Genomic DNA, 13517 nt, shown 5'->3' with positions numbered 1-13517 from the left:
TTCTTCTTCTTCTTCTTCTTCTTCTTCTTCTTCTTCTTCTTCTTCTTCTCCTTCTGCTTCTGTTCCTTCTTCCTTTTCTCCTTCTTCTTCTTATTATTATTATTATTATTATTATTATTATTATTATTATTATTATTATTGTTATTATTGTCGGTGTACTATAATAGGGGTACCCTAGTATCCCGAAGTTGTGCACGGGCAGTTGCAGCACCCCGCGGCAAGGCTTGCCGGGCGACCGCCAAGGTCCTCCGTGGTTCCTTTGGAGCCATTCAAGAACAAAGTGTTCAAGTCAAGGAGACAAGGCCCCGGCAAGAGGAGCTTGCCGGGAAGGCCAACCAAGGCATTTCAAGGAACTTGCCGCGACGCGCCGCGCGTCCCGGCAAGGCCCGGTGAGCGACAAGCTTCCGGGCCCGACCAGGCAACGACCGCGGCAAGGTACTTGCCGCGGCAAGCGGTCACTCTGTGCCCACGCTCCAGCGCATCCACCAACGTGTCGCCCTGGGGGCCTTTCCAGGCGCGCATGGCGGAAGGCTGTGCAGCCAGCGGTGCGCAGTGGCATGCGATGCTGACAAGATCGCCATCGTGGCAGGCGGTGGCGCCCCCGAAGGTCCCTTTTTGCACTGTTTGGGCGACGCAGACGGGCATTTACTGCCCTTGTCCCTTGCCGTCAGGGTTAGGTAGGATACACTGTACAGGTAACTGTACCAACCACCTCTCTTTTTACATTTTTGCCCTCGTCTACGTTGCCACCTATCGGTGACCCCTTTAGCGTATAAAAGGAGGCCTATGCGCAACGTAGAGGGGGGTTCAGATCATTCAGAAGCCAGAAAAACACTTAGCTCTCTCTCGAGCAAGAACATAATACAATCAGACAAGCAGCAGTAGGAGTATTATCTCTCCGGAGAGCTCCGAAGCTGGGTAAACTGCTCGTGTGCTTCACCTCGATCCGCTCTTCGTGCGACCTCCGGCCCCCGCCGAACCGAAAGGGGCTCGGTCCGCCGGTCCCATAGGTGTTCGTGGATCAGTTTCCCCAACATCTTTGGCGCGCCAGGTAGGGGGCGTCGAGGTTGTGTGAACCTGATCCGGCGTTCACACGAGCTAGATCTTCATTTTCTTCATCAACATGCCACCGAAGAAGAAGGCTTCGGAGGCAGCTGTTCCGTCCACGTCGATCCCACCGCCACCGGAGCAAACGGGTGGTGGGGTAGACGCGGGCGGAAGGACGGACATCGACGAGGAAGCTCACGACGCTGCCAGGTCCAAGGGCAAGGCGGCACAGACCTCGACGTCCGTGCTTGTTCCGCGCCCGTCTCAGGAGGCGCAGGACCGACAATGTCATGGTACTCGCAGTACCATACGTTTGTTGGGCCAAGATCAAGCTGGTGGATCCCGGGGCGCTCAAGACCAGCATGCACACCAACGTGCTGGCACGAGCGAGACACGATCGCCTGGGCGGGATACTGCTCCTTCTAACATAGTTGGAAGTCCGAGCACATCCCGTTCCTCGCGCCGTCCGCCACTGCCACCCACCACTCCGGCAGAAGCTTTGGCGCGAGCTCAACTGCTCCTGGATTACCCTCCGACGTCGGACAAGATCGACGAATGGAGGGCCACCATTCAGAGTCTCATCGGCTACGCCAACGGCGACACTCCACGGCAGCCGAGCACGTCGCTGCCGCGGCAGGGTTGCCAGGCGCGAGCCGGTGGCGACGAAACCGGTGGGGGTGCAACCACCATGCAATCTCCACCCCGAAGGCCAAGATCGCCGACTCGCCGGATCCACCTCGATAGCAACTCCACCGCATCGTCGGATCCACGAGCTCGTCGCGATCAGCGCCAAGTTCTTCACGATCGACAGCAAGAAGACGCTCGTACTCGTATCGAGCACCGAAGAGAAGCGCGACGTCAATCCGACAAGCGCGCTGGGCCTTCTGTTGACATGCATGCGCCAGGGGAACCAAGCGACCTGCCGTACGCGGTAGGTTGCCCTGTGTTCACTCGTGAGCTGCGGCAAGTCCAGTGGCCCAGCATGAAGAACTTCAAGCCAGACGTACCGGAGAAGTACGACGGCAAGACGCATCCGTCGGAGTTCCTCAGCATCTACACCATTGCGGTGCAGGCTGCCGGGGGACGTGACGACAAGATCCTTGCCAACTACTTCCTGCTGGTGCTGAAGCCCAACGTCAGATCCTGGCTCATGCACTTGCCGGACAACTCCATATCCTCTTGGGCCGATCTATGCCATCAGTTTGTCGGCGCCTTCACGGGCGGCCACAAGCCTCATGGCCAAGAGAGTGACCTTCATCTGCTCGCCCAGAAGGAAGGAGAGCCCCTGCATAAGTACATTCAAAGATTCAGTAGCGTACAACACAACATCCCAGATGTCCACCCTGCCGCGGTGATCAGCGCGTTCCACCAGAACGTGCGAAACCGCATGATGCGGGAGGAGATGGCGATGTGCAAGATCAGAGACGTCAGCGAGCTATATGCCCTGGCCGACAAGTGTGCACGTGCTGAGGAAGGGAGGAGACTCCCCGGAGAGAATGTAGGAGCAGGAGGATCTGACAGTGAGGATGCTGCCCCGGCAAAGAAAAACCGGCGGCGGAACAACAGGAAGAGGAAAGGCAAAGAGGTGCTAGTCGTCGAGCAGTCCGGCAACGGAGGTGGCGCCAAGAAAGCCAAAGCGGGTGGCTCCGGCAAGGAGACTGCCACAGAGGCTGTGGCAGCCGCCGACAAGCAGGACGACACCAACAAGCAGTACTGCAAGATCCATCGCACCAAGGGCCATGACCTCCAGAGCTGCAAGAAGGTCGAGCAGCTTGTTGAGCAGCAGAAGGCTGAATACGAGCGACGCGACAAGGAGAAAGCCCAGGAAGGTGCTGGAGGATCTAGAAAGAAACATCCCGGCCGAGGAGGACGCCGCAGCAAGGCCAAGCAGCGGCAAGGAGACAGACCTCCCCGAGGCCGCGACAAGGATGAAGACGACGACGACAAAGATATGGATGATGACGAGACCGATGAGCAGGAGTTCCAAAAAGCCACAGAGGTCTTGTGCGTTGACGGCGGTGCTTCTCTGCATACTTCGCACCGCCAGCTCAAGCAGTGGGTGCTGGAAGTTAATGCAGCAGAACCACCCGTCGAGTCACGCAAGCCTCTAAAGTGGTCCAGCACGCCTATCATCTTTGATATTGAGGACCACCCTGATCGCATAACTGCGGTCGGGTGCTTGCCGGTGTTGGTTTCACCAACTATCCGCAACCTCAAAGTCACTAAGATGTTAGTTGACGGCGGGGCCGGCTTGAACCTGATCTCCTCCGCGGTGCTCCAGAAACTCCAGATCCCTGACAGCGAGCTCGAAGAGACCGTCACGTTTCAAGGAATCAACCCGGGAAGGAGCAAGCCGAAGGAAGAGATCACGTTGCCGGTAACATTTGGCAGCGAGTTGAACTTCAGGACTGAGAGGGTCACTTTTGACGTTGCTGACTTCCCATTGCCTTACAATGGGATACTTGGCCGTCCAGCGCTCGCCAAGTTCATGGCAGCCTCTCACTATGCATACAACATACTGAAGATGCCAGGCCCGATAAGTGTCATCTCTGTCCCTGGCAACAAGAAGGATGCTCTTATCTGCGCCGACAAGATCTACCGGGAAGCAGCTGCCGCAACCGATCACAAATCACTTGCCGTTGAAGCTCCCGGGGGGAAGAAGAAGACCAAGTCCGGCAAGAGCTCTGATGCCCACTCCGGCAAGCGCACCTCTTCGGAGTGCTGCGCTACCGTCGAGGACGCACCATCGAGCTCCACCAGCAAGTGTAAGAAGGCAATGGCAGCTCCACCTGAGACCAAGAAGGTGTCCACCAAGGAGGACGGCACTGGTGGTACCTTCACCATCAGTGCCACTCTCGACCCCAAATAGGAAAGCGCGCTCGTTGCTTTCCTGCGGGCGAACGTCGATGTGTTTGCATGGCAACCGTCTGACATCCCCGGTGTTCCCAGGAAAGTAATTGAGCACCACCTGGCCGTCTGTCCTCACGCGCGGCCCGTCAAGCAGAAAGTCAGGAAGCAGGCAGTGGAGTGCCAAGAATTCATTGCAGAAGAGATCAAGAAATTGGAAGCAGCAGGCCTTGTCAGAGGAGTGCTCCATCCCACGTGGTTGGCCAATCCTGTTGTTGTGCGCAAGGCTAACGGGAAATGGAGGCTTTGTATCGACTTTACCGATGTCAATAAAGCTTGTCCCAAAGACCCATTTCCCTTGCCGCGCATTGACCAGATTGTTGACTCCACGGCTGGATGTGATTTGCTTTCATTTCTTGATGCATACTCAGGATACCATCAGATCTTCATGGCAGAAGAGGATGAGGAGAAGACCGCATTCATTACCCCGTGTGGCACGTACTGTTTCGTACGGATGCCCTTCGGTTTAAAGAATGCTGGTTCAACATTCGCAAGGGTAGTCCATCATGCTTTTGAGCCGCAGATGCACAGAAATGTGGAAGCCTACATGGATGACATAGTGGTCAAGAGCAAGGACAGGGCGACCCTGATTCAAGATTTAGACAAAACATTTGCAAATCTGCGCAAGATCAACCTCAAGCTTAACCCCGAGAAGTGCGTGTTTGGAGTCCCCTCCGGCAAGCTTCTCGGGTTCTTTGTGTCTCAGCAGGGAATTGAAGCCAATCCCGACAAGATCAAGGCCATTGAGCAGATTGAAGCACCAAAGCGCGTCAAGGATGTGCGAAGGCTTGCCGGTTGCGTGGCTGCTCTCAGCAGGTTTATCTCTAGATCTACTGAGCGCGCCCTGCCATTTTTCAAAATATTGAAAAAGGCAGGTCCAATGAAATGGACTCCGGAGGCGGAGGCTGCGCTGCAGGACTTGAAGAGATACCTGTCCTCCACTCCAACACTTGTCGCACCTAAACCACAAGAGAAGTTGCTGCTGTATATAGAGGCAACCAATCAAGTGGTTAGTGCTGCGTTAGTGGCGGAGAGGGAGGCGGATGATGAGCCAGCAACCATGGCAGATGCATCCAGCGACAAGCAGGGGGCTTCACCGACAAGCTCTGGTCCGGCAAGCTTTGGTCCCGACAAGGATGGATCTGCGCAGGAGCATGAGAAGATGCAGAAGAGAATGGTGTAGTGCCCAGTTTACTTTGTCAGTTCCCTTCTGTAGGGGGCTAGGTCAAGGTACTCTGGTGTGCAGAAATTGCTTTTCGGCCTCCTCATGGCCTCGAGAAAGCTGCACCATTACTTCCAAGCACATGAGATCACAATCGTCACTCGTTTTCCGCTGAAGAGGATACTGCAAAACCCAGAAGCAACAAGCAGGATTGTCGAGTGGGCACTGGAACTGTCAAGCTTTGGCCTCAAGTTTGAGAGCACTTCAACTATCCAAAGCAGAGCATTGGCAGAATTCATAGCAGAATGGACGCCAACACCAGATGAAGAAACTCCAGAGACGAGCATCCCCGTCAAGGAAGCGAGCAAAGAGTGGCTGATGTACTTTGACGGTGCCTTCTCGCTGCAAGGCGCCGGTGCGGGCGTGCTGCTTGTTGCACCCACCGGAGAGCACCTCAAGTACGTAGTCCAGATGCACTTTCCCAAGGAGCAAGCAACGAACAATACTGCAGAATATGAAGGTTTGCTTGCCGATCGCAGCAGACCTTGGGATCAAGAAGCTCATTGTCAGGGTGACTCACAGCTTGTCGTCCGCCAAGTGAACAAGAGTTATCAGAGTCCGTTGATGGAAGCTTATGTTGATGAAGTGAGAAAGCTAGAAGAACACTTTGACGGCCTACAGATGGAGCATGTTCCGACAGCTCAGAACGACATTGCAGATGGCCTGTCAAAGTGCGCCGCACTGAAGTTACCTGTGGAACTAGGGATCTTTGTGCTCAAGTTGACTCAGCCATCCGTAGCGCCATCAACTGGACAGAGCAAGAAGAGAAAGTTGATTTCTGGTGACTATTTTCCGGCAGAGCTCCCTGAAGCCGCCACCAAGAAGGTCCCCAAGATCAACGCCAAGGGTGCTGAGGAGCAGTCTGCTCCGGCAAGCCTTATGGTTTGTTCCATCGTAGCAGACGCTCCCGACAAGCTTTGCTCCGGCAAGCTTGCCGGGGAACATCAAGCTCCAGCTGAGCCGCAAGTTCTTGCCGTAGAAGCGGATGTTCCCGCAGCAGCAGATGTGCCTTTAGTCCTTGTTGTCGAGCCGCAAGCTCCAACATGGGCACAACAGATTGTCCGTTTCCTTCAGACAGGAGAACTTCCCGAAGAGCAAGAAGAAGCGGAAAAAGTAGCCCGGCAGTCAAGTATGTACCAGTTTGTCGACAACACACTGTACAGAAGAAGACTCAATGGTGTGAAATTGAAGTGTATTTGCCGGGAAGACGGACAAAAGCTGTTGGCAGAGATACACGGAGGCATATGTGGTCACCACATTAGCGCAAGGGCACTTGCCGGCAAGGCATTCCGGCAAGGCTTCTTTTGGCCGACAGCACTCCAGGATGCAACTGCACAAGTAACCAAGTGTGAAGCGTGCCAGTTCCATTCCAAACAGATACACCAGCCAGCTCAAGCACTCCAGACGATCCCTTTATCTTGGCCATTTTCGGTCTGGGGGCTCGATATCCTCGGCCCCTTTCCCCGAGCTGTCGGGGGCTTTGAGTACTTGTATGTTGCAATCGACAAGTTCACAAAGTGGCCGGAAGTGCAACCAGTGAGGAAGGTGACAGCACAGTCAGCAGTCAAGTTCTTCAAGTCAATTGTTTGCCGTTTCGGGATCCCTAACAGGATCATCACCGACAACGGCACACAATTCACGAGCCGCACCTTCATGCAGTACGTCCAAGATCTTGGCGCCAAGGTCTGCTTCGCTTCTGTTGCTCATCCGAGACGAAACGGTCAAGCGGAGAGGGCAAATGCTGAAGTGCTGCGCGGGCTCAAGACCAGGACTTTCGACAGGCTGCACAAGTGCGGACGGAACTGGATCGAGGAGCTGCCGGTGGTTCTTTGGTCGATCAGGACGACGCCAAATCGAGCCACTGGCCAGACACCTTTCGCTCTAGTATATGGAGCAGAGGCAGTTCTCCCCACGGAACTCGTATACGGGTCGCCTCGAGTGCTCACTTATGATGAGCTTGAGCAAGAGCAGCTGCGACAAGATGACGCGCTGCTCCTCGAGGAGGATCGTCTTCAGGCTGCTGTACGAGCTGCTCGATACCAGCAAGCTTTGCGCCGCTACCATAGCCGCAAAGTTAATGCCAGAAGCTTCAAGGAAGGCGACCTTGTTCTTCAGTGCGTTCAGTCCGCCAAGAATTCCAACAAGTTGACGCTGAAGTGGGAAGGCCCTTACCGGGTGAAACGAGTCACTAGGCCTGGCGCTGTCCGCCTTGAGACCGAAGATGGCACTCCGGTGAGCAATTCCTGGAACATTGAGCATCTTCGTAAGTTTTACCCGTAGGGCGCGGTTGCCGGAACCCGTTCCGGCAACCACCTTTTGTACGAGTCTTGCCGATGTTGCATGTAATCCTCTGTACAAAGCCGGGCGCAGATCCCGTGCATAAGTAAAGCTCATGTGCTCCGCACATCTTGTCAAATTAATGCATTACATTCTTTCTTGCATGCATTATCTGACACCTTATGCAGCACCAATCCCCGGTAAGCGATAACGAGCCGTAAGGCTCCATATCGTTATTTTCTCTTCTTTCTTTTTCTCAAAGGAAGGAAGATTCCCAAGGAAGATTCCCTCGCGCACAAGTTTGCCGGGGGGGAGGAGAAGATAATGATGTGGAACAGGCGTCATTCAAGAAAGTTTCGCCTTAACGGAAACCTTGCCGGGAAGCAAACAACAGAAAAAACGACAGAAAAGCTAAGTTGCCAAAGTTTGAGCAATTAGTTTTAATTTTTAAGTTATTTTCCTCGAACGACCGGACTTTGTATGGAAAACCTGTGCGCGGAGGAACCAACTCGTAGCTAGTTGCGCCCTTACTTTGTTTCGAGTCCGCTCAACAACTTAAGTGTGCTGCAACTAGTCGCGACAAGGTTTCTTGTCGGAAGCGGCACCGCCAGCAGGCTGCTGACGTCCCGCACTCAGCGCTCGCGGCTCGGGCGCCTGCGCCGACAAGTTCCCTAAAAGCGTAGGGTAAAAACATACAAAGGAAGGAATCTAGTAAAGGAAATAACATAGCAGTCGATACCAGAAATAGAGTTATATTACAAGATAACTTGTCGCAGCTCTAACAGACTGTTTTCATAACATGATTAGCAGCGGCAAGGGAAAAGAAGAAACGGGTGGCCTAATCTACGCGATCGCCCTCAACCCTCCTGATCTCGCTCACCTTGTCCACAATGGGTGCGACAAGGGCCTTGAGCGCTTCCCGATCGGCATCCGGCGGCAAGGATTTGAGGACGTTGGTGAGGTTGAGGCCTGGATTGCGGAAGGCCACCTTCATCAGCACCTTCTGGAGAGCTCCTGCACAGATCTTGCGCGACTCGTCGGCCAGCTGCTTGGGGATCTTCTCCCGGAGTCGCTGGAGTGCCGTCGCCACGCCCTTGAAGAACAAGCTGAGCTTGGCGCTGGGTTGGAGATGCTCGTCGGAAGAATACCTGAAGTCCTCCATCCCCAGCTGCGCCAGCTCCCCGTCGATGACTACGGCGATATTCACCAGACCCTCGGTCCAGTGCTCCACCGTCTCCCTAAATGAGTTCTGGGTAACGGCGATGCTCGCCAGCAGCGCCTCGTCGGCCTTGATCTTCTCCGACAAAGTCTTCTCTCGCTCCTTGGCGCCGTCCAGCGTCTGAGTCAGCGTAGCCAGCTTCAACTCGAGATCCGCATTGGAGTCCTTGGCGGCACTGAGCTCCTTGCTCCTCTCAGCGAGAAGACCCTGCAGCTCACCATGGGCGTCAGCATCCTTCTCGCGCTCACGCTTGAGCGCGGAAAGCTCCTCGCCGCTCGTCTTGAGGCTGGCCTCCAACTGCATCACCCTCGTCTCCAGCTCCTTCTTGGCGGCCTCTGCAGTTGCGACAGCATCCCTTGCTTCTTTGAGAGCCCCGCCAAGTGTTTCCTCGCGCGCGACGAGCTCCTCCTCGTAGCTGTCAAGATTGGCCTTCCGCTGCACCAACTCGCCTTCTCGCGCGGACTGCTTCTCGGCAGCAAGCCTTTGTTCTTCCTCAGCTTCGGCCTTCTCGAGAAGGAAGGCCGTACGCTCCTCGGCGAGTCGCTCCCGCTCCTGTGCGAGGGGCCGGAGAGCTTCCTGGTTGAGGCCCCGGAGCTCCTCTACGCGCTTCTCCATATCCACTCCCGCCTTCGTGACAAGTGCTTCCCGGGAAGCCAGCTTGGCTTGTCGGGCGCGGTAGAGTGACAACAGCTTCCGCAGAGCTGCTCCTCCTCAGGCTCGCCACTGCTGCTGCTTGGCGCATCGACCAACGACAGCCCAGCGGAGGCGAGCAGCTCCTCATTGAAAGTTTCTCCTTCGACCGGCGCCCTGGAGCTTGACGCCCAGGGAAACTTGATGAAGATACCGTCGCCAGCCTTCAAGTAGGCGTCGGGCTGGGGCTCTTCGGAGCCTGGCTCCACGGTAGCGGCGGAGGGATCGACGGTCGGCGCAGCGCCTGGTGCTCCTGCGGCCTCAGGGCCATCAGTGCGATCGCCTGACCCCTCGCCAGCTTCTGCGGCGGCAGCCTTGGCGGCCTCTTCGCCGGCGGGCTCATCAGCACCGACCCCTTCTTCGTTGGCGGCGGCGTCGTCGTTTCTTCCACGCGTGCCTTCCTCGCCGGCGTCCTTACTCTCCATTGGCTCCACGGCAGATGGATCTGAAGAACGAAGAAGGGAGAAAAATCAAGCAAAAATCCAAGAAAGGGAATTCAGAAGATCGAAGAACCCAAGGGAAGTTTTTGGACAAGTGGATTACCTGTACCAAGATTTGTAGTTGCGGTCTCAGTCGCCGCAGGATCATTGGAGCTGTCCCTTGCTGGAGAGCTGCCCCTTGCCGGAGAGTTCTCCCTTGCCGGAAAGCGCTCCCTTGCCGGGGACTCCTCCCTTGGCGGCATAGTCGAAGCAGATGGCACCTCGGGACCAGCTTCCGGGCGCTCCTGGTGAGGCTGTTCTGCTCCTACACAAATCAACAATCAAGATGTCAGTAGAGGAAAGAGCACCCATGCGCACCTGACAGCGGGAAGTGAACTATAAACTTACGCTGGGGGCTGCGCTGGGGGCTGCTTTGGGGAGTAGTTGTCGGGTCCATCAAGGTGGTCTCGGACCCACCCCCTGCTGACACGGTGGGGTCATCCTCGATGACGATCACCGCGGCCTTGGCTCTCTTCGCCGCTCTCTGGGCCAGCGTCCTGAAAAGGAATGGATTCAGATCGAAGCAAGTCAGATACAAGATTGAAGAACGACAAGAATTGGAGGACTACGAGGATAGCAAGGGGATCTTACTCTTCTTCTTCGTCGTCGGAGCTGAGCGTGGAGAGATCGAAGTCCGGCTTGCCTCCGGTGCGACGAGGCGGAGGAGTAGGCTCCCTCGCCCGCTTGGCAAGAGCAGTGGTGGTGGATCGGGAAGACTCCGCTCCAGTTGCCGCAGCAGCGTGAGGCGCTCCCGCGGCAACGGTACTCGCCGCGGTAGAGCGTGTCGCACGGCTGGGCGGCTGTTGGCTCGTTTGCCGCCCCGCTACGTCCCTGGCCCTGCGGAGACACCTTCTTGGCGGGGCCGGGGGCTCCGCCCGTGGCAAGCTGTCTGAGGGCTCGGGCTCTTCCTCGCCGGGCTCGCTCGGCTCAGCTTCAGGGCCGGCAAGATCTTCCTCGCCGGCAAAATCCTCGCACTCGGCAAGGCTTGCCACCTCTGCTGCCTCTGCCTCCTCCACGGTGAACCCGGACGTGCCCGCGGCAGCTGCTGCCGCAGCCTCTTCCGCCCTAGTGGCAATGCGCTGCAGCTCCTCGTTGGTAGTATCACGGGTGAGGCTTTTCTGTTCGTCGGCGCGTACCGGCACTTCTACCAAGTCGTCGAAGAACGCTTGCACGACGTCATCCGCGGGTTCTTGCCAAGTTGGGGAGATTCCGTGTGAATCGCACAACGGCATCATCGCGCGGATCCGGTCAAGCGACGAATTGTTGCACAGCGGAACGACGCTCCTCGGCAGCGTGAATGGATGTTGGGGATCTCGTTTGAACAACTCCAGGAGCATCGCATCCAGCTCCAGGACGGTGAAATTGAAGTTGAGGCCCGGCCGCAGCCACATGATGTCCGCCGAGTTCTTGAACTCCCAGGCGGGCCTCCCCCTCTCCTGCAGGGGGGCGATGCGGCGGCGAAGGAAATCTGCGCCGACAGCGCCTACGGTGAGCCCGGCAAGCCTGAGGCGAAGGATCCTGGTGATGGCGATCTTCAGCCTCTCGTCTTCCGGGGCCACGTTGCTCCAATCATTACCGTGCACTATGGGGGCTTGGCGCAGGGCAGTGAACGGCTGCGGGTTCTCCTCGACGATCCAACACCACTCCGCTCTCCACTCCTCCCACTTGTTGCGGAGCTCACCCTCCAGATACGCCTCCTTCTTGCCGACTCTCGAGATCCAGGCGATCCCTCTGGCAAGCGGCTCTCCTCTCTCGACCCGAGGCATGAAGAAGTGGCGGAAAAGGACTACGTTGGGGTGGACTCCGACAAAGTTTTCGCACAAATGTGCGAAAACTGCCATGGTCAGAACGGCGTTGGGGGTGAAATCAAGGAGGCGGAGCCTGTATGTGTTCATTATGTCACAGAAGAACTCCGAGAAGGGCGGGCAGAGCCCGCAATAGAAGAACAGCGCGAAGAATGGGTACCCGTTTGGAGCCAGTTCCGAAGCGGTGGCCGGGAGTACCCTCGTGTGCGGATGCGCTCGCGTCTCCGTCGACCAGAAGAGGTAGAAGTACTCCCTCAGCTCATCCGTGCCGAGCTGGGGGGAGAAGATCGCCCGCTCCTTCCGCAGCGCCGTGAGTCGCTGCGCCTCGGCCGACTTCACGCCCTTCCCCTTGTCGGCTTTTGGAGCCATGGCGAAGGTGGTGGGGGAGATCGGCGGCGTTGGTGATGCTGGTGGCAATGGGGGGCGGAGCGCTGCTCTCTCTTGACTTGGAGAAGAAGGGGGGAGCGGCGGAGGTTTGTGAAGATGGAGTAGTAGCAACCAGCGAGGGGGGACGAACTGCCCCTGTTTCCCCTGCTTATAAAGAGGGAGGGGGCGGACGTTTCGCCCTTCCGAATAAAGAAACCACCCACGATCCCTCCCATGACGCCGCATTCGACGCGTGTCGTTAGGGAGGGCGCGATGGATACGGAGTCAGATACGGCGTAACCCAGGCCGCGTGTGCCCGTGCCCTGTTTTGGGCCTGGCCCAACAGCGTTCGGCACCGTGTATGGCCCAGGCCCGGGGGCTCCTGTCGGTGTACTAGAATAGTGGTACCCTAGTATCCCGAACTTGTGCACGGGCAGTTGCAGCACCCCGCGGCAAGGCTTGCCGGGCGACCGCCAAGGTCCTCCGTGGTTCCTTTGGAGCCATTCAAGAACAAAGTGTTCAAGTCAAGGAGACAAGGCCCCGGCAAGAGGAGCTTGCCGGGAAGGCCAACCAAGGCATTTCAAGGAACTTGCCGCGACGCGCCGCGCGTCCTGGCAAGGCCCGGTGAGCGACAAGCTTCCGGGCCCGACAAGGCAACGACCGCGGCAAGGTACTTGCCGCGGCAAGCGGTCACTCTGTGCCCACGCTCCAGCGCATCCCCCAACGTGTCGCCCTGGGGGCCTTTCCAGGCGCGCATGGCGGAAGGTTGTGCAGCCAGCGGTGCGCAGTGGCATGCGATGCTGACAAGATCGCCATCGTGGCAGGCAGTGGCGCCCCTGACGGTCCCTTTTTGCACTGTTTGGGCGACGCAGACGGGCATTTACTGCCCTTGTCCCCTGCCGTCAGGGTTAGGTAGGATACACTGTACAGGTAGCTGTACCAACCACCTCTCTTTTTACATTTTTTCCCTCGTCTACGTTGCCACCTGTCGGTGACCCCTTTAGCATATAAAAGGAGGCCCATGCGCAACGTAGAGGGGGGTTCGGATCATTCGGAAGCCAGAAAAACACTTAGCTCTCTCTCTCGAGCAAGAACATAACATAATCAGACAAGCAGCAGTAGGAGTATTATCTCTCCGGAGAGCTCCGAAGCTGGGTAAACTGCTCGTGTGCTTCACCTCGATCCGCTCTTCGTGTGACCTCCGCCCCCCGCCGAACCGAAAGGGGCTCGGTCCGCCGGTCCCATAGGTGTTCGTGGATCAGTTTCCCCGACAATTATTATTATTATTATTATTATTATTATTATTATTATTATTATTATTATTATTATTATTATTATTATTATTATTATTATTATTATTATTATTATTATTATTGTTATTCTTCTTCTTCTTCTTCTTCTTATTATTATTATTATTATTATTATTATTATTATTATTATTATTATTATTATTATTATTATTATTATTATTATTATTATTATTATTATTATTATTATTATTATTC

This window comes from Triticum dicoccoides, chromosome 6B, assembly GCF_002162155.2.
Source record: "Triticum dicoccoides isolate Atlit2015 ecotype Zavitan chromosome 6B, WEW_v2.0, whole genome shotgun sequence".
NCBI classification, from domain to species: domain Eukaryota; kingdom Viridiplantae; phylum Streptophyta; class Magnoliopsida; order Poales; family Poaceae; genus Triticum; species Triticum dicoccoides.
Note: the sequence above shows the minus strand (reverse complement) of the source record.